Consider the following 20,211-nt stretch of genomic DNA (forward strand, 5'->3'; position numbering starts at 1 on the left):
CAAGGAACAGTTTCAGATTTGTATGACCCAAGTCTTTAAGGCCAGTTTCCTGGCATTATGAAAAATGCTTTTCCTCTTAAAACTTTGAGATGTAAGAATTTTGTCTAGAGTATAAACAGTAGGACCCTCATGAAGAGTAAAATTTATCTCTTTGCTTGATAGGGTCATGTAACTCTAGCTGGGATTAGCTAATGTTTCACAGAGCCTGATGTTTTTGTGGCCAGGGCATCCCTTGAGGAAGGAAGATATCCACGTTTGATGAAAAGTTCCTATTAAAATTAGATACTGCTCTTGAACTTATCAAAGGAAAATGGAAAGTAATGAAAATTAAAAACACAGCTTAGGAATCTTGAAGAATCCTGACATGATAGTGATCCGACACTCACTGCCCACAGGTTCTTCCCTTTTCTGCCCTGCCTCTTGTGCACACACAGTCCTGCACACTCCGATCTGCTTCTTTCCCCAGTGGCATGGCTTCGCTTGTCTCTTTCTCATTTTTTTTCACACCCACCTCTGTATTCCCCAGAGCAAATTAAAAAAAAAAAAAAAAAAAAAAGTGGAGAGAAAGAGAAAATGTAACTGAAGAGAACAGAAATCTGCATAGGGAAACTTGCCAAATCTGAACCTTTCTCTTGATGAGTTACTGCTGAAGACAGGAATCACCAGCAAAACAAAGGATAATCTCCAAGTCAGCACATCCAGCTTCCCTATTCCCTTTATCTGTTTCTGAATTACTACATGAAGACCTGGGTCGTTTCCAAAAAAGCAGGTCTTCTTTCCTAGAGGGGATAGACTTATGGCTTTGACAATTACCTGTGGTCAGAAAGCAAACCTCGGGACCAGTGTTTCTTATGACTATTACATGAGCAAAATAGGAGGCGACAAAAGGAAAGTAGAAATAAGAGATGTTTTGAAGAAGGAGAAGGAATTTGCATCACTGCTAAAAATGTATTTTTTAACTGCTTGCCTCCCTCTTTGGAAGAAGTTAACATTTCACGCTAGAAAAGATCAGAAATAGGAGACATTTCCAGTTTGTTTACACTGTTTTTTTGTACTGCTGGACTTTTTCCTCTGTTCAGCCTTTTTCTGGACAGTTGCTTATCAGATACCCAAAGAAATTCTTTGTATTATCCTTTTCTTTTTCATGAGATTTTCCCACGATAAGTGGCACAATGCTTTATATTGGCTTCTAAAAAACAAACCAGCTAGATGAACAAACGTGGAAACACATAATGTCAAAATACAAGCAAGAGAGCAGCGAATTTATGATTGTCCAAATGTATGTACAAATGAGACATAAAATCTAGCTTCTCAAAATCCGGAATGTCATCTCTCTTTTCAGTTCATTGCTGATGCATCCTGACACCAGAAACTCTAGCAAGGACACTGCTTGGATTTTCTTTCTTCTTTCCCCCCTCCTTTTTTTTTTTCCCCCCAGGTGAATTTAATCTGTAATATCAGCAATAATCACCGTGGTATTGTTGCCTAGGCATTCCTGAAGAGTCAGAAGTGGACTGTAATTGAAGAGTTCATTACCAAGATCAGTTGGCTCCTTGATTACTGTGGCAAGGTGAAATATATATCCTCACCAAAAAGCAACGGCTAAACCTTTAGAGAAGTCACCCACTTTTCACTCTTTTTCATTAGGACCCCGACAAGCTTGTCAGCAAAATTAAAGGTATGTCATTCACATCGTGCATGCATTGCAAAGGACTATAAACCTGCCAACCCCTTTGATGAAATAAAAGGGTTTTATTTATGATTCATGTAGGAATATGAGGTTATTTTTATTCTGCCAGTACACTAATAATCAGACAAGAGCTCAGGAAATGAGAAGGCAAACTGACAGGGAGGTTCTGATAAAGGGGAACCCTCTGGGGTATTTTGCCCCCTTTGTAATCTCTTCCTTTTTAGTGAGAGGTTATAAGCATGGCTTAGCATGATCTTGCAACTAGCTTGGCTTACAGGAACAAAGAGAACAGCTACCTAGCAGGACCCGAGGTGTAATTCCACAAGAAAAATAAAATGCTTCCACCAGATAGATCTGCATTGCCACAGTGATGTGAATGGGAGTACCCAATCTGGTTTTCCAAGAGCACAATGAGTTGTAAAGACACCCTACTTTTCTACTTGCTTTCCTACTGGGCAACATAACTAATCTGAGCAACAAGAAAGGAGACCATGAACCTCATACAGAGCCATTGCAAATTTGTTACCAATTTGTTTTATTCTAATTTCTGCAGGACCCAAAGCAGGATGTTTTCAAACTGCTCCCAGCCTAGTGGAACTTGAGGTACAGCAGCACAGTGACAGGAGGTTGGGGCAATAACTCCCTTCGCAGTCCCTGATCAACATGTGTGCTTGCAGAAGAGCTATGCTGCAGGTTGCATTTCAAGATGTGCCTTGCCCTTGGTGTTTCAGTGTTTTGGCAGTCTGAAGCTGCTTCAGTTCTAACCCAGCTCAGTGAAACTTCTGGAAGTGTGTTTTGTGCACGTTGGTTTAAGCTGTCACTCATGCCACCAGCACCACCGTGACTACAGAAACACTCCCTGCAAGTGAAAAGGTATCACTGTGCTAGCTGGCTGCCCTTAAGTACGGTAGTTTGCTGAACAGTAGTGTGTTGGCAGGAAAACACAGACTAGCAAAATATATGCAGGATGAAGTGAAACAAAGTTCACTGGAGGAAAGAAAATAATACTAATCCTTCATTCAATAAGCAGCGAGTTAAGTACATTTTGCATGTTGAAGAAATGTAAGAGCAAAGGGAAGAAAGCACACATATAAAGGTGGTGTGAACGCCTTCCTCTCTAAAGACAACATATGGGGCATTTAGATATGAATAATCCCAGGAGTTATACCCAAGCTGCTAACATGAAATGTAGCACCTACTTTCAGACTCCACAGAATTTCAGGGTGTTTGAGTTCCCTCTGACCTGAGCATCCCCCAAAGAGACATTGCTAACATTTTCATGGCTTGCTCAAGTAGCTGAATAGACCAGTGCTTGAGGTGGGATTACACTGAATCTCCAGCTCTTAATTTTCCGTATTCAGATTTGCACCAGGTTTGAGATGTTTGGATTGGTAAGGTGAGGCTGGGTATGAAAGGATGAGCCATGGTCCAGGCAGCAAAGGTACGCTGAACAGTCTGGTTTCTGGACATTAAGCCAACCTCTGTGACTGTCTCAGGCTTCTCCATGATGCCATCTCTGAGACTTGTCCTACACCATCCTACTGATGCTAAGGCATTCATGTTGCAGGCGGCCTTGGACAAATACAGACACCTACTACTCTGCTGTCCACAGTGTTTTACCTCTGTACCACATGACACCTGAAAGAGATTCTTTAACAAATGCTTCCAAAAGCATTTCTGATGATGTAAATCTCTTGATGGCAAAACATGCATCCATTAGCAGAAGAGCTCCAGGACGAAGGCAGTACTTGGCATTATTTTCTGTGCTTTCTCAAGGTGTGGCTGGATATCAGGGCTGGGAGCAGCAGATCCTGCTGACTGCAGAGCACCAGGTGCCAGTCTCTTCAGAGGAGCCATCACCTGGAAGGAACTGCCTGGGCTTTTGGGTGCTGTGTATTACTGGAAGGACTCACAGTATCCCTAAGGCATTGCTGTCCCTTTAAAACTCTGCTTTCTTGTGTTGACTTCATGATTTGCAATAAAGCATAATTTTATTTCTCTCAGCTAATTGCAGACTGCTCCCTTCCACACTCTTGATCTTTGCACACAACCAAAGGCATTGCTACAAGCCAGATGCGAGGTTTAGGAGGCTGTGATCTGTCCTGGCTGCTCCCCAGAGCATCCAGGTACTTCTCCTCGCCCCACTCCAGCCTGCTGTTATGCTGGATGCAGAGCAGGTAACTATGTCATCAGCCCAAGATTTCATTCTTGCAAAGCACGGAGATTCATTATACTTACTTTATCAGCAGTAAGGTTTACTGCCGAATCCATGAGAGATATTCGTGTGAAACATGAGTAGAGAGTGAGGCATTGCATCTTTTCATTAATAAGCCCTCTTCTGGGATCCGGCATTAGTGAGATTCAGCGGATCATAGAGCACAGGGGTATCATTTTTACATGATTACTCTAAATTCTTAAACCAGAGGCTTAAGAGAGAGGCTTCGCACAAAGGCAGCTGTGGGAATTGTTAAGTGATTGGCACAGCACTGAGATGGGCTGAACCACTGCAGGTACCTCCAGCCATGGGGGTACCAGCAGCATCTCATTACCAACCATGGAAGGAAATGCGAAAGAGGGACTGTGTCAGCTGGAGGAGCTGTGCTAACCCTGCAAAATACCTCCGTAGTTCTGTCCCTCCTCCTGAATAAATCTCTTGTCATAGTACTTTGGTAGGGTACCACAGGCTAAGCTGTTCCCTTTCTGTGCTGTTGTATCTGGGCTTATTTTTGCCCTGTCTGAGCCTACCTTCACTAGGACAGCTGCTAAAATATTGCCTGTGCAACCTCCACTCCCAAGAAATTAGCTGTTGGCTGAGCAGAGTGTTGAGATACTTTTGAGATATGTTTTCTTTGGGTGAGAAGCCTTGGGCAGCCCAGAGGATGAGCATGCAACTAGAACATCTTCGCCGGGTGGTAAAGAAAGGACCTGTAGACCTACACTGCTTTCTTGAGGTCACTGCATATTCCCTCTGTGATTTCATGCACATCCAGGCAAAAATGTTGCCTTGTAATCCTTGCCTCTGCTGCTGCATCCTGTCCTGCCAGGCTGCGTACTAACCAAAATCAAGGAGCTGATGTGGACAAAATAAAAACTCTTCTCTTTTTCCCAGGGTTGGTTTTCGTCTGTGTAAGTTCCTCAGCCTATTACAAAATACAGGTACAGAAATGCTTATTCCATCATGAGAAAAAGGACCATGTAGTGAAAGAAGGACTGAACTGCTTCTGTCATTGACAGCATCAGCTTGTATTGGCCAAACACATTGGCTGAGCTGTGCCTTCCACACCCCATTCAGAAAATGGAGATCTTACCAATTCTTCTTAGAATCTTTAAGGATGATGTCGTCGGCCTTTCCACGTGTATTTGCACTTGTCCATAGAACAACAGAGGAGGCATTTCATTTGCATAAACTGTGAATAGCTTGGCTGGGTAGATGGGCAAGAAATAAATCCTTGATTTTAACAAAAAGCACTTTGATGGGGGATCAACTTGATGGGAGAATCAACACAGCAAGTAAGAAGTGTGATGCCAGACTTCAAACCACAACCTGTGTGTGTTTTGCTGGGTCCATACCCTAAAACAACTGCTCTGATGGCAACAGTTGCCAGAGTCATCCGGTCATCCCAGGGTACCCTTATCTCTGAAATACAAAGGTGACTGCTGCTCAGTTACATCTGATGAATGTTAGTGGAAAAAGAATTACTGCACTATTTTCCCAGCATGTCTAAATCCTTCAGAAACCTCCAGTATCCCAGTCAGTGCCTGATCCTGATCACTGATATTGGAGAAAGGTGAACAAAAGTGAAATTCACTTTTTGATACAACAGACCTATGAAATCCGAGAGCCATAGTGGAAAATTTGGAAGTATCCTGCCATAAAGTATTCCTGGCCTTGCTGGTATTGATCAACCAATTCTCAGGTTTTTAGAAACAACTGATTTTAGGCAGAGATGTTCCTCTTTGAGATGACTTACTTCATCTAGTTCTTCCTGTAAGTCCAATAAGAAAAAGAAAAATGAGAAGCAGGAAGGTGGGGTCATGTGGGGCACTGAATAATCCAGATCAAACAGCAAAGAGCGCCCGATTAGAAGCCAACGCATTTCTCTTTTCAGTATCTCTGAAATTGTTTGGCAGACTTAATTAGAAACAGGTGCAAGCTATAATATTTATTGCAACAATGCATCATTTTTGTCTGTTTCCAAGGTCATCATTCTAGCCAATGGAAAGCCAACAACCCACAGGGAGTATAACTTAGTCTATATGGGTAAAATGTGAATTACTTAACCCTTTATCTAATGGAATGAAATACAACATTGCACAAAGCACAAAGCTCACAAAATGGAAAATCCTGTGAGAAATCTTTCTTGATAACAGGTTCCAGTGAAGTAAGTGACATCACCAGCTGAGCTAATAGCCAGCCTTAGGTAAAATGGAGTAGGTACAGATAAGGAATGAGAAAAACACATTTTTTTTTACTACTTTTCTTTCAAAGGCCTGGGTTTATGTAGAATTTGCTGCAGTAGGAGACCATGATTGCATGTTATCTAGTGCCTACGCTACGGTTGGGTATCATGCGCTATGTTCTGCTAAGATTTAGCAGTATATTTCTTTGGCTGCATCTGTCTCCAGCGCAATCAGGCTACAGCTGTACTTGTACAGGAGCACCTTAAAGCAGCCTCTGTGAGCTGCCAGGTAATCGTGCCAGGGTTTTCCAGTGGGAGAAGCCCGTAAGATGAAGCTGTAGATCCTTCCTGCCTGTTAAGCCAGCAGACTCAGAGAGACTAGATCTACGTTTTCCTCTCCATCCAAGGGTAAGTGTGCCAAACGTGATTCCATCTGACCCCATGGTGATTTTTTGTGGTTAAAACCTGAAGGGCCCTTGGTTACAATAAAGCCCCACTTCCAAAACTGTCACTTCATTCCCTCTTGTGAGTTCTCGTAATCTCTGTGTGACTTTTTTGTTCTTTTGTGATCATTTGCAAGTGAGGGTCTTCTCTGAAATTCTATTTCATTCCTTTTAAATGTGACAAAGATAAATATGGAAACAAAGCAGCATACTTTAATAGTAGAGATGTGTGAAATTGTGAGATTTTTGCCTTTTTGCAAAAGCCGCAAGAAGATGCCAATATTTCTGCAGACGGAAACTATTTTTTCCACCTCCAAATTGTCACACAGCATAAAATCTGTGGCTGTTTGTGTGTAGTTGGATAAAGGTAGCAAGGAAATACAGGTTCCCTCTTGAGAATTAGGGCACCCTGGCTTCTAACTTGTTCTTTTGGCTACCACAGTTCCCTGAAAGGCACCTCAGCACCTAGGCAGCACCACTGTCCTCATTAATTGTCCTCTTTCTACAGGGAATTACTAATGCCCTCTGTGATCTCAGGAACCATTCTTAAAAAAGACTATCATCTGTCCATAAAATTCGGAGGTAAAATAATCCAAGCACATGATACTGATGGATTTGGGATGGAATTGTGAGTGCTTGTTTATTGAAACAGGTCCTACAGTCATATTTAAAGATCTCAGCAGAATCAAAGCTGATGTTTTGAGAGGACTCCTCTGCAGCACCTCAATGTCCCAGGGCTGAATCCTTGAGAAGACCTGACTCAAGTTTGAAACTTTGCAGCTCGATGTCCATGCTGATTTTATTCTCTTCCTTTGAATGTAATATCCTACATGTTTCAACTGTGTGTCTCATGGTACATGGTCTTTTAACAGCAGGCTGGTGAGATTTTACATCATATGAGTGTCACAGATTTGCTCAGGTAATTTGGTTCCTGAAGTGTTGGTAACATCCTGTCACTGTCATTTTGCCCTTTTCTTTATCTTTCTCCCTGAAAGTGCAGATATTATAGGGAGCTAGCTCAGAACTGGGGATCTGTCCCATTGTTAACGTTCAGGCTCTTGCCAACACAGGTGTGTATGATGAAGAGAATTAGGAAAAAAGGGAGACAATGATTGCCCAAAGCCAGCCAGGATGGCAGCTGCCATCCTGCAGAGGACCACTGGCACGAGGAGCCAGTCAAATTGGGAAGGGCAGAGGAGAGCCTCCCTGCACTGTTAAAGGTATTTCAGGCCAGTGTTTGCACAGTTCTCCAGATCCCCAGTGTGAATAAATGGGTAGGGATGTGAGTGAGAAAGGAAGGCTTATGCCAGGGAACTGAGCGATGTGTAATATTGCCGAGCAAGCTTGAGACTTCTGGAAATGCACTATGCACACTTGGAAAAGGCAATGGTCGTTCTGGGAGGCTCTGCTCAGGCATCGCATTTAGCTCTGTGTCCTGGCTGCCAAGCCGCACTTGAATTGTATTGCATTTGGATTCTAGCAGATCAAGTTACAGGTGATGGCTGGGTTAGCTGCCTTGGTCTTGGGTCATTCCTGCATTGTACTTAACTGAATAATACCCTCCCTTCCTTCTTCTTCTTTTTTTTTTTTTTTTTTCTCATTGATCAAGCTGCTTTTGAGAAAAGTGATACTTTGCATATCTGGCTAAATGCTGTTAACAGTCTCTGCCTGCGGTTTGTTAAAATTAAAAAAAAAAGGAAAAAAAGAAAAAAAAGAAGTGTGATCTTGCTGGAGAAGTAATTTGCTTCTCTCCAACCAATGATGGCTTGCACTTTATGCAAATTGGTATCTAGGGATAACAAATCCCATTTAATACATATGCATAGTTCATAAAAAAAAACGACATGAGAGAAAGAGAAAAAAGATAAAGCAACGAGTCAGCAAAAGAACAGGTTCCGAGGAAATTTATTGTCCCAAATTGGACATTTGTAACAGATGATGTGAACAAGTGTTAACTTTGTTTTCAGCAGCTCTTCACGTACATTCACTAGACATCACACAGATTATGTTTTAAGGATCTGAACTGTAATAAAAAAAAGTGTCTGTGGGCTTTGGAGTGTTGTGTTCCATATGGTTGGGGAAGTGCGGAGTTATTGCGACAAGCATCTTGTGAAGCTCATTACGCACGGCGGTGTTAGATGCGAATTGCTGCGCATCGCTATAGGGTACGTACATGACATCCCACAGTCAGCAGATAGCAACTGGAAATGAAAGATATGAAGGCACAGAGTACAGCTTCAGGGAACATGTTAGACAAAACATCTGCTGGTATCAGAAAGCTGCATTATCAGATCATTGTGGCCATGAATTTTTTATAAAGACTTTTTTTTTTTTTTTTTTTAAAGCTGCAACTTTGAAAGTGACATTTTGCGGGAAAGTTTTTGACTGAAGTGTGATGTCAGGAGAAAGGGCAGTCTAGTTTATTATCTGCGTGAGAGCCAATACTGGCAGCCTGAATCGGCTCCTCTCTCCAAGCAGTGCAGCTGGCCATCAAAAAGTACAAGTGCTTGTTCCCTCCTGATCCTGATGTCTGATAAAACTCTGACCCAGATGACAGGTGGTGGCTTTACCACCAGACTCCTCAGCAAGGAGTTTTCAAGTTTTGTTCCTGAAGGGCTACTTTGTCACACGGCTGGGCACTGCTGATTAAAATTAACCTAAAATGTGTGCTTAGGAGATAGAAGACGACATGGCTTGCATGCAAAGTCCAGAGAGGAGAGCTCAGTCTCCTTGCTCAACTCCCATGCGGTTGGGACCTGTACAGTGCCTGTGGCAAATGCTGCCAGCCCTCTAGCTCTGCCAAGATGGCCTCAACCAGGAAAGTTTTGCCACTGTGCTGGTTGTCCAGCCCAAGAGCTGTGCCTGGGGAATGCTGCTGTAAGCCACAAGCACGTCAGTGCTGAGAGGGGCCTCCACCTACTTAACATTCCTGGCATTTGTAAGAGCGGTGAGATGGCATGAAATGTATGTGCATATTGGAACTATTTACATTAAAACAGACAGGCATTTTCCAGTCTCTCATCTGTCCAGCCCCAGCTCTGGATTTTCATTTGCATCACTTGCACTGGAAGGTGAAACAACCTCCTCATCTACAGCAACAGGCACTGATGGAAACCCACATCCCATTGCTCTGCAGCTGGTCTCTGTCTCTCCAATGAAATCCCTCAAAACTGCACAGAAAAAAGTGAGCAAGCTGCCTCCCCATGGTGATTTACAAATTGTCACACCTCAAAGAGGAGACCAGGTACTCCCTGATGTTTTGATCCTTCCTAAGCCTTCTCCTTCCGTGTGCTAATATATGGGAGAAGGGATGTAAGGTCTGGAAACATCGCAATGCACGGAAGGACAGAGTTGCCAGCAGCTACTTTTTGTGTAACACTGGGCTCAGTCACTCACCCGTGTCCTCCCCCCCATACAAAAATAACTTGGTCACTAATGGCTTGTTGTGATTTCTTCCTTAGGGTGAGATTTTAGAAAACACTTGAGGATAGCTTTAATGAAAACACAAACAGACCAAATCTGAGCAATCTGTATTTTTTTCTCTTTCAAATAGAGTTTGCGTCTATATTATGAACTGAAAACTTTGATTTACACTTGCTTGTTTTTGCGGAGAGAAAAGCTGAATATGGATTGTTTTTCTGAGAGGTGCCTCCACCACAACAACTCCCATCTGTGCAACTGTGTGTGAAGTCCTCAAACCCTGGAGTGTTCTGGTTTGCAGTGGGACAAGGGGCAGATCTGGCCTGAGCTGAACACTGGTCATCAAGGACATAGTTTCAGGTATGAGGATTGGAATCAGAGCCTGCTGCATTTTTAATGTTCTTTATAATGTTCTGTAAGATGTTTTGTAAGAAAGAAGACAGACTCTGTAGAAGGGTATGTTGTGATAGGACAAGGGGAAATGGGTTCAAACTGGAACGGGAGGTTTAGACTGGATATAAGGGAGACATTTTTTACAGTAAGGGTGGTGAGGCACTGGCACAGAGAAGTGGTGGATGATCCATCTCTGGAGACGTTGGATCTGGGGAGACCTTATCACTATAACAACCTGAAAGGAGATTGTCGTGAAGTAGTAGTCAACCTCTTCTCCTGCGTAACTAGAGACAGGACGAGAGGAAATGGCCTCAAGTTGCACCAGGGGAGGCTCAGTTTGGATATTAGGAATAATTTCTTCTTAGAAGGAGGAGTCAGACACTGGAATAGGCTGCTCAGGGAGGTGATTGAGTCACTGTTCCTGGTGTTCTAGAAATGTTCATATGTTGTACTTGGGGACGTAGTTTAGTAGGAGATATTGGTGATAGGTGAGTGAATGGACTAGATGATCTTTGAGGCTTTTTCCAACCTCGGTGATTCTATTCTAGTCTTTAACTCTATTCGGAGACAGGCTGGATGAAGCTCTGAGCACTCTGATCTGGCTGTAGGTGTCTCTGTTCATTGCAGGGGAGTTGGACTAAATGACCTTTAAGGGTCCCATCCAAGTCAAACTATTCTGTGATTCTATGATTCTAAAAGAGTGCAAGGGTTTTTATGTGATGCTCGTGATCTTTCTGGCTGCACACCCACACCACCAGGGGTTCCACCCTGCTAGGCTCATGCACTCCTTGCACAGGATCTTGCCCAGGTGAGCTCATCTGTTCAGACCAGAGCCTTCTTCCTTTGAAGCAGAGTCCCAGTGCCATGGCAGGAAACTCTATAAATCTGGAGTGGGAAAATGGAGAAGGTGGCAGCTCAGCCCCTCCAAATAAGACATCAGCCAAATTTCTTTTAACTGTTGTTGTCATATGCAATGACCCAGCAGAGAACAAAATTGAGTCCTGCAGTCAGTCCTGTCTGTGTCACTGTGTACAAAGCAAGCAGAAACATTTAACTGCCTTTTTTGTACATGCCTTATCTGAAAGCTGGTATATCAACATGCACTAATTGGTCTGTGCTGTTGCAGTAACTATGGTTGTAATTGCAGAGGCTGAAATGTGAACATATATTCTGTCCCCTCCCTTTTTTTTCACCTTTGCTTCTAGATTGGATTTATGCTATGCTTTGAAAGATTTCCTTGGTTATTCCTCAACTTTTCTATATGCAGTCTTTCTGATAGCAAAAATGTTTCTCAGTAGGTAAGTATTTCAGTGATGGAATAAATGTGTTGCCTTACAGAATGACTGTGTTTGTGTGGGTACACGTGCATATATGAATGTATACATTCTGCAATTTATATAAAAATGGAACCCCTGCCTGCAGCTGGGTGTAATATGGGAAGCTTGTAATGCATGCTGGCGGTGTGTGCAGTCAGTGGAGCAAGCAGGGGGCAAAGAGCTGGCACTGCAATGTAGTGAAAGAGTATGGAAGAATATATGGACATGCAGCTAACAAGAAGGGAAGGGAAGTGGCTGGAGGGTAAAGAGATATAATGGGTCCCAAATGTGGCAAGCGCATATGCTGCCATACAGCAAATGCAAAGTGCCACCACTAGTGACAAGTGTATTGCACCTAAGGAAAACAGCTGTGCCAAGCGCCCAAATCCATGTTCAGCCTCCTGACCCTATGTCTCCCTTGTCTGATGTGGATTAAATTGGTCAGGCTGAGAGCCTCTCTACATCTGTGTTCCACGGAAATAATGGCTCGGTAAATCTCTGAAATACTTCTTGAATGGGCAATCTATTTTGCATTTGCAATCTTGGATTTGTGAGATTGTTGTATTTTGTCTCATCTTATTTTTTCTATCTCACCAATGCTTTGATTATCAGTGGAGATCATTGCGTGGTTTGGTGCAGCTTGGTGTTACTTACAAATCCTCCCACATAACCCTGTTATTTGTTAATAATTTTTCTATTTTGAAGAAAAATCCTATGACACCTGAGATGGATCCCCTGTTCTAAGGCATAAAAATAATAGAGTCCCCTATGAAGAGCAGCCCTCTAATAGGTCCTATCTGCTCTGTATATATTTGAATATATAAAATATTAATAAATGATTCCAAATGTTTAATCATATCCATTTGACTCCATGAGACTCAGCATCTGTAGGCTTCTCGTGTTAACTGCCTGTGATAGCTCCATACTGCTGATTTGTTGTTGATCTTGAGTTTGTAAAGCAAAATAAAACGGGGCATTGCAGCTTGATTTGAATTAATCAGGTCTGATTAGACAGGAACAGATCAGGCTGTTCTGGAAATCCCTCACTCTAATACATTTTCATGTGCTAGTCAAAAAAAAAAAAAAAAAAACCAACAAAAAACAAACAAAAAAGAATCTTCATGTCTTAAGTTAGAGTCCTATCTATTTAATAACATTTTTTCAGAGTGATAAATCTTACTGGAATTGGGGGGTGGGGTGGAGGGGGCAGGAGGGAGACATTATTATGATGCTCATCTTGCATGAAAGAAATAGCATTTTGTTTTACAAAAATATGGATATTTTAGAATGGAGTCACCTGGTGGCAGATCTCATAAATGTACATAAAGAGATCCTTCCTAATATCACTGCTTAGGGTGTTGGTTTTTTTTTCTCACAACACAGTCAGTGTGGATGCTTGGATAGATGGAGTCACAACAGTGTATTTAGTTTAACACATCTATGTATGGCATAGAATGGTTATGCCAGGTAAATAATTCTTCAGTTAATAACCAGATCTATGCAAAGCAAAGGAGAAAGGATCACCCCATCAGAAGGAAAAAGCTTTATGGTGTCTACATGTCACCATGTGCATTCTGGGATTTGAGAGGATTGTGATGCCATTGACAAATCCAGTTTTAATTTTCAGCCAGAGCCATTGAATATTCTGCTGATGGCTCCTTTTTGGTGCAAAGTCTTCCATGGAAACATTGCCTTCCTGAACAGGTTTGTCTGGGGCAGCCTCCATCCTGCAAAGTGCTGTCAGGAAGCAAAGGAGGCAGGAAACTGGCAGGACTCAGCAAGGACCTGCCAGTCAAACTGAAGAAGAAGGGCATGTGCAGGCAAAGGAAACAATGATGCATCACCTGGTAGGAATACAGGGATGCTGTCTGGATGTGCACAGGTGGGATCAGGAAAGCAAAGGCCCGGATGGAACTGTGCTTGGTGAGGGACATGAAAATTAACAGGAAGAGATTTTACAGGTACCCCCTGATAAATGAGAAGGGGAAACTGGCTACAACATGGAGAAGGCTGAAGTACTAAAAAAGTTATTTGCTTCAGTCTTCTCTGGCAGTGAGGTTTCTTCTGTCTCTCACAAGCTTGAACCCTGCATCCCCAAACACTTAGATGGGGGTCGGGGGAGCAAAATCCCTCTATTGTAAGAGAAAATCAAGTCTGAGACTGCCTTATGAGATTAAATGTGTGTAAGTCCGTGGGGCCCAATGACCTGCATCCCAGAATCTTGAAGGAACTGACTGACGTGCTTGTTAAGCCACTCTCTGTTATATTTGAAAAGTCATGACTGGAAAAAGGGAAACATCATGCCCATTCATAAGAAAGAAAGACCTGGGGAACTACAGGCCGGTGAGCTTTGCCTCTCTACCTGAGAAGATCAGTGAGTGGATTCTCCTAGAAGATATGTTAAGGCACATGAGAGATGAGCAGGTGATCTGAGATGGTCAGCATTGTTTCATCAAGGGCAGATCTTGCCTGACCAATCTGGTGAACTTCTATGATGGAATGATGGCATCAGTGGAAGGGAAGGGCAACTTATGTCATTTGCATAGACTTCTGCAAGGTCTTTGACATGATCCCCCACCACTTCTTTATCTTTAAACTGAAGAAAAATGGGTAGATTATTCAGTAGATAAGGAACTGCCTGGTAGGTCGCAAGCAGAGGGTTGTGGTCAATGGCTTTCTGTCCAGGTGGAGGCCAGGAACAAGTGGTGTCCCTCAAGGGGTCCATCTTGGGACTGCTATTCTTGAACATCTTTATCAGTGAAATAGATGAAGGGATTGAGTGCACCCTCAGCAAGTTTACAGATGACACCAAGCTGAGTGTTGCAGTTGATACAGTAGAAGGAGTGAATGCCATCCAAAGGAACTGGACAAGTTTGAGAAGTGGGCCTATGAGAACCTAATGAGGTTCAACAGAATTAAGTGCATGCTATTGCACTTGGGTCAGGGCAATCTCAGATAAGTGTACAGACTGAGAGACATGAGCCAGCAGTGTGTGCTTGCAGCTGGAAGTCAACAGTGTCCTGGGCTGCATCACAGGAGGGATGGACAGCCAGGAGAGAGAGAGGATTGTCCCCCTCTACTCTGCCTGCGTGAGGTCTCATCTGGAGTACTGCATGCAGAAGAGAGCTGCAGCCTCTCTCTCATGAAGACATTATGAGCTCATTCAACCTGGAGAAGAGAAGGTTCAGGAAAGATCTGGTAGTCCAGTTTCAGTACTTAAAGGGAGTTTATAAGAAGAAAGGAAGATCAGCTTTTACTTGGGTAGATACTGATAGTACAAAGGGGAATGGTTTTAAACTAAAAAGAGGGAGATTTAGATTAGATGTTGGGGAAATTTTTGACTGAGGGTGATGAGGTGCTGACACAGGCTGCCCAGAGAGGTTGTATATGCCCCATCTCTGGAGGTGTCCAAGGACAGGTTTTATGGGGCCCTTAGGAACCTGATCCACTGCCTTATTTAGTGGTTGGCAACACTGCCCAAGGTAGGGGGTTACAATTAAACTTTTTGGTCTCTTCCAATCCAAGCCATTCTATGATTCTATCAAGCACCAGTGCCCAGTTGAATGCAGCCCTGTGCTGCACAGCACTGACAGATTCTGAGCCATCAGCGTGCAGCTGGAGGAATTCCAGTCACACCCCACTCCTCCTTTCTCACCTGTTCTTTCCTCAGTCAGGTTGCAGCAAGGAAAACGGGCCAGGGGTAGAAACAATCCTACCTGTAGAGCTCTTGGCTTGGCATTTTTCAGGCAGCTTTTATCCTTCCTTTAAATTCCTGACTGTGGTGTGCCAGTGCAACAGCCAAATGTTAAAGACATTACAGAGCAAACAGTCTGCAGGCTGCACCAGCTTGCAAATACAGAGGGAAATGAGCAGTAAAGTTGGGAGAAAGGAGAAGAGGTGATTATCCAGTGGTGGTTATTTGGAAAAGCAATAGTGAGAGGTGCTGTAAGTGACAGAGATGCATGGTGAGACACAAGCCACCAAAGGCACAGCCATTACAATCAATTTAAAGTACAAAAATAGGAGGCTGAAGTGACAATAATGTATTTTAACTGAAATCACAGATTTTGTTCTGCAAGGCATGGTTAAAGAGACCAGGCCAAATTACATTATCTGAACAGAGAAAAAGTTTTCCTCTTTTATGTAAAAAATTGCCCTTTTTTGCAAAGATAAAAATGGAGCAGAATGTTTTTTAAATAATTCTGAAATCCCATTAATACTTTTTTTTCCCCTATTTTAATGTTCTTTTTCCTTTAATTGGACATATTATAAGCGGAATTTAATACATTACTGATGTTTTTAAACTGTTTTTAATAGAGCCTAGGGCCGACGCATGGAATCTGCATCTGTCCCATTGAAAGGGGACAGATTTATTTATTTATTGTATAGACAATAAATAGCGTGTCCAACCAAACACTGATCTATGCGTTAGTTTTATTTATTGAGCTAACCAGCTTATGCATGGGCACCGGGAGGATGTTTTTAGGCACTTTTCCAAAGCTGAAGTCCATATGATGGGATTGATACTGTTTTGTTGTGTTTTGTTGTTTCGTTATTTTTTTTGCTGCAGGAACGTGAACATGGAAGAAGAGCCTGGCGTGGAAAACCACTGAGTTCTGACACATTCCATTTGCTCCTAACTCTTTGATTTCTACTCACAGAATCTGACATATGTTGGGCATTGACCTTGCTCTTTCAAATAAGCTTATTTTAGAAGACCTTTGCAAAATGCTGTCTGTTTGGCCTCGATGTAAGCTGTGAGAGAAATGTAGTACAAACACAGAAGTTGTATGTTTTGAATGCCAGAGATGTTACACCAAAGAGCAGTTGGTGTGATCTATACTGCTGAATGTTTTCTGTGCTGATAGCAAGGCTGTGTCCTTAAAGAAAATAAAATTGTACTTCCTGCATTGGACAATCTTCCCTTGCTTTCTATGAGTCTTGTTTTGTTTGGTTTTGTTTGGTTTTTGAGCAGGACCTTCAGGATCAGGCTTCTTTTTCCAGCTTCAAATACTCTGACTGGGCTCTGACACTCAGTAGAGTGCAAGCAAATATCTCTAATAGTAAGTAAGGATTTGGACTCAAAAACCCTGGGAGAATCAAGGACTTGTCAGACCTTGGGGTGCAGAATTTGCCCTCATAGATGGCTCTGAATACTGCAGGGACTGAGAAGTGGGAGGGACTTATCCAAACTTTGGCCTCTTCCTTATGTAACTGTGCACCAAGAGCGTTTCAAGAAGAGCTGTACCCTTCATGGTAGAGATTTGCTTTTCTTAGGGGAGCAACTTGTAGGAGAGTTCACAGGGAAAATGCTGGGATCCTACAAATGCCAGCATGAATTGATATGCAGTAAAGCAAATTGCCAGGTCCCAACACGGCAAATCACAGCAAGGGAATGAAAATGCCTCTATTAGATGGGTAGATAAAATGCCTTTCATAAAGGTATGTAGCTGCTGAACTCCTACCAACTCCATGAGTAGGAAAAGCAGAAAGAACATGGAAGTGTATTGGGGTCTATTATTTGATGTTCTCCTTTTGCCAATAGACAAAATCCTACACCCTTTACTTGGGCTGTAAGGTTTGGAGCCTGGAAATTCAATCAGCTGGAGAGCATGTCCTGAGAACAGCCTGCTGAGATCAGCCATATCTGAGTAAGTGGCAATAAAACTCCACACATAGGAAAACAGATATCAAATTGCCAAAATAAATGTAAATTTGAGTTCACGGTCATGTGTGCCTTTTTAGGCCCAAAGATGGCTCCACGTCCAGCAAGGAGAGGTGTCGGAGCTCTGCCAGAATGTGAATACTCATTGCCTGTGGCCCACGGACAGCTCTGCGTCCTGGCTTCCTCTCAAAGTGCCTGTCTCCATTGGCTTCACAAACACACAGGAAAGGCATCGAGTCTTGGCTTTGTTGGCACTGGGTTCCAAGGCTGAGAGCGTCTGATGTGGAATATTTCCTTGGCAGATGGAGCCAGGAGTAGATTTTTTTTTTACCTCTCTCTGCACACTTGATTGCTGGTTCTGTGGCAGCACTGGGAAGCCTCCCTATTATTACAAATAACTAATTTTCAGTGTGAATACAGGTTTCCTGGTCTGACCCATCAAGGTTTTGGGGAACTGTGTGAGCGCCATGCCGCCGTTGCCAGCCCTGGTGGAACCGTGCCATCAGTCAGCAGGAAGGATGTGAAGCTGCTCTCACCTCCTGCCATGGGGCTTGCCCCAAATCCCCCCTACCCAACATTCACAAGCTTGTTTTCTCAGGGAAATGCCTTTTTATTTGTTGTGAACTCTTCACAGGGAAAAGCTTCTTACAAAAACTAAATGATGTAACATATTCTGGGTTCTGGGCAGATAAAAATTGAAAGGGCTGTGGTGTTTGTGGCAGTGGAATGATAGTGATGAGCGCCACATGGAGTCCCTGAAGATGGTGTCAGGGAATTTGATCCCCCATAAAATGATGAAAGACTCTGATGTAATGGTGTTTTGTGAAACAATTTGAGCATTCTTTCCCATTAACAACTGACTTCCATTGTGCTAGGATTTTTGTTCTTTTTTTTTTTTTTTAATATGTATTTTGAGCACACTGTGAACAAAAATTTCCATTGTGATAGTGCTGCGGGAAGATTTAAAGGTTGTGGTGGACTAAGAATTGAAATGCAAATCACACTCACACACCACCTCCTGCTGAGGCCCAAATTTTTATAGATCAGGTTCTGCAGCCCTGATGAGGAATCAGCGATCTGCCTTTCTGGGATTCACAAATTAGTTGCAGTCTGGGGTAGCATTTCCTACAACATAATTGTAACTTAGCAGATGAAAGTTTGTCGCCGAAGGCAGTCCCCTGATCTGCCATTATTTCTCCAGCCGCAGTGCCACTATGGATCCCCTCACAGACAATGCAAACACCTCACAGCTCCCCGCACCACAACATGCTCTTGCTGAATACTGTGTATATTGATCCTCTCCCCCTTGCTTTTCTTCTCCCCCGGTTTGCAGGTGGTAAAACATCGGCTGCCATGAACTTTTTGGGGAAAAAGAAAAGAAAAATAAAAGGGTCGCAGGGGGAAAGGGAAAAGCTGTGTTTTGGGGGCTGCTAGAGCTGCCAGATCACAAGCTGCAGGCTTGCAACAGGGCTGCTGAAATGGCTACAAGGATAACAGGACATACATGCATTTGTGGATAATTGTGTTTGCTAATTAGTCATTAAACTTCAGGTAAGGAATATCCAATTCAATTTGTTATCATAGGTAAAGGCCTGGGCTTATGCTTTTCAGGGTAGTTTTTGTTGTTTTGTTTATTGCTGTCATTACAAATACATGGATTTTCATGTTTGGAAAGCTTCTTCCCATAGGGCTGGGGCAGCACCTGGCAGAGTGCTGGCAGGTGCCCCAGATTCCCAGACCCAGGGCAGACCCCCCCTGCTCCCCACACTCCTTCCCTTCCTTCCAGCACAGTCTTGGTAGGGCTGTGGTGGGGCAGATGCTTTCCATTCTGTAACTTTAACCAGTTCTACTGCTTGCTACTAATTATCTACTAGCTAATACTAATAGCTAGCACCACTGCAGCATTTAAGAGCTACATATACATTAATGAGAATTAGCATTTGTTGACAGCCATGGTGGGAGTTGCCTGTCTTAAGCATTTCAGGGGTCCCTGTTGCTGTAATGTTTGATTGCCTCCTTTGGTAATTATAATTGACACTGAGCAAGTTTTTCATAGGTCTCATTTGACTGCACAGAGCTGAAGATATGTGGAGCTCTGTCTGTGCGGGGAGACGAGAGGCCAACAACAACGTGCTGCTTGGGAGCATCCTCTTTGCCCCACGTGGAGCAAGGGCACTGGGCACAGGGAGGGACCACGGGGTCTCTCTGGGCTGGGGCTCCATTCCCCATCCCCATGCATCCTGCTTGGCTGGGGCTCCATTCTCCAACATGCAGGGTCCTGCTAGAGAAGCAGCTGCTGTGATCCCCACCCGAGGAAGATGAGATACAGAAGCATAGAAGGGGCTTTTTTATAGCCAGGGGGCCAGCAGGGGAAGCAGTGGTCACAAGCAGAGGTTGGAAGCTGGCTTATTAAGTAAATCTCAGGCTGTGACTGGTTTTAATTTATTTCTTGTTTTATGTGCAAGGGACAGGGCCTCGCAGGCCTGGCTAGTATCAAAGCCTGGGGTTTGTAGGTTTTTAATCAAGGTCCACTTTGGGGGGCTCTACTTTCGGTGGTTGGGGATGTGTGGGGATTTTTTCATGGTGTTTTTTTTTTTCTTTTTTTTTTTTTTTTTCCCTGCTACAGTGTCTGGATTTCTTTAGTTAAACTTTTCCATTCTTCAAACCTGAGCCAAGTGAGTGCTTGCACATTGCCCAGCACTTTCCAGAGAGGGCTTTCTTGGTGGTGGGTTTGTTGTTTTTTTGTTTTTTTTTTTCAGTAGGGTTTTTTTTTTTTGGTGGCTTTTCTTTGTTAGCAAATTTGCAGTCCGGTTTCTCTGAGAATCACAGATGGCATCTACAATACCACCCTGTCGCCTCTCACTAATTTGGCATTCTTAGCTCT

General features: G+C 43.2%; 1 long non-coding RNA gene across 30 annotated transcripts in view; it reads left to right on the forward strand.

The window, feature by feature from the left end:
* The window catches only part of LOC125688811 (uncharacterized), a 457,848-nt gene extending 441,276 nt beyond the window's left edge, over positions 1-16,572 (forward strand). For 15 of the 30 annotated variants that reach the window (XR_007374887.1, XR_007374890.1, XR_007374889.1 and 12 more), the window contains 3 exons: positions 1,439-10,313; positions 11,552-11,644; positions 16,233-16,572. This is a non-coding gene — a long non-coding RNA (uncharacterized LOC125688811). The remainder of the gene's footprint in view (positions 1-1,438; positions 10,314-11,551; positions 11,645-16,232) is intronic. The other 15 variants (XR_007374891.1, XR_007374884.1, XR_007374882.1 and 12 more) reach the window with 12 other exon arrangements.
* Positions 16,573-20,211: the final 3,639 nt, after the last annotated feature.

Source organism: Lagopus muta, chromosome 2, assembly GCF_023343835.1.
Source record: "Lagopus muta isolate bLagMut1 chromosome 2, bLagMut1 primary, whole genome shotgun sequence".
Lineage (NCBI taxonomy): Eukaryota > Metazoa > Chordata > Aves > Galliformes > Phasianidae > Lagopus > Lagopus muta.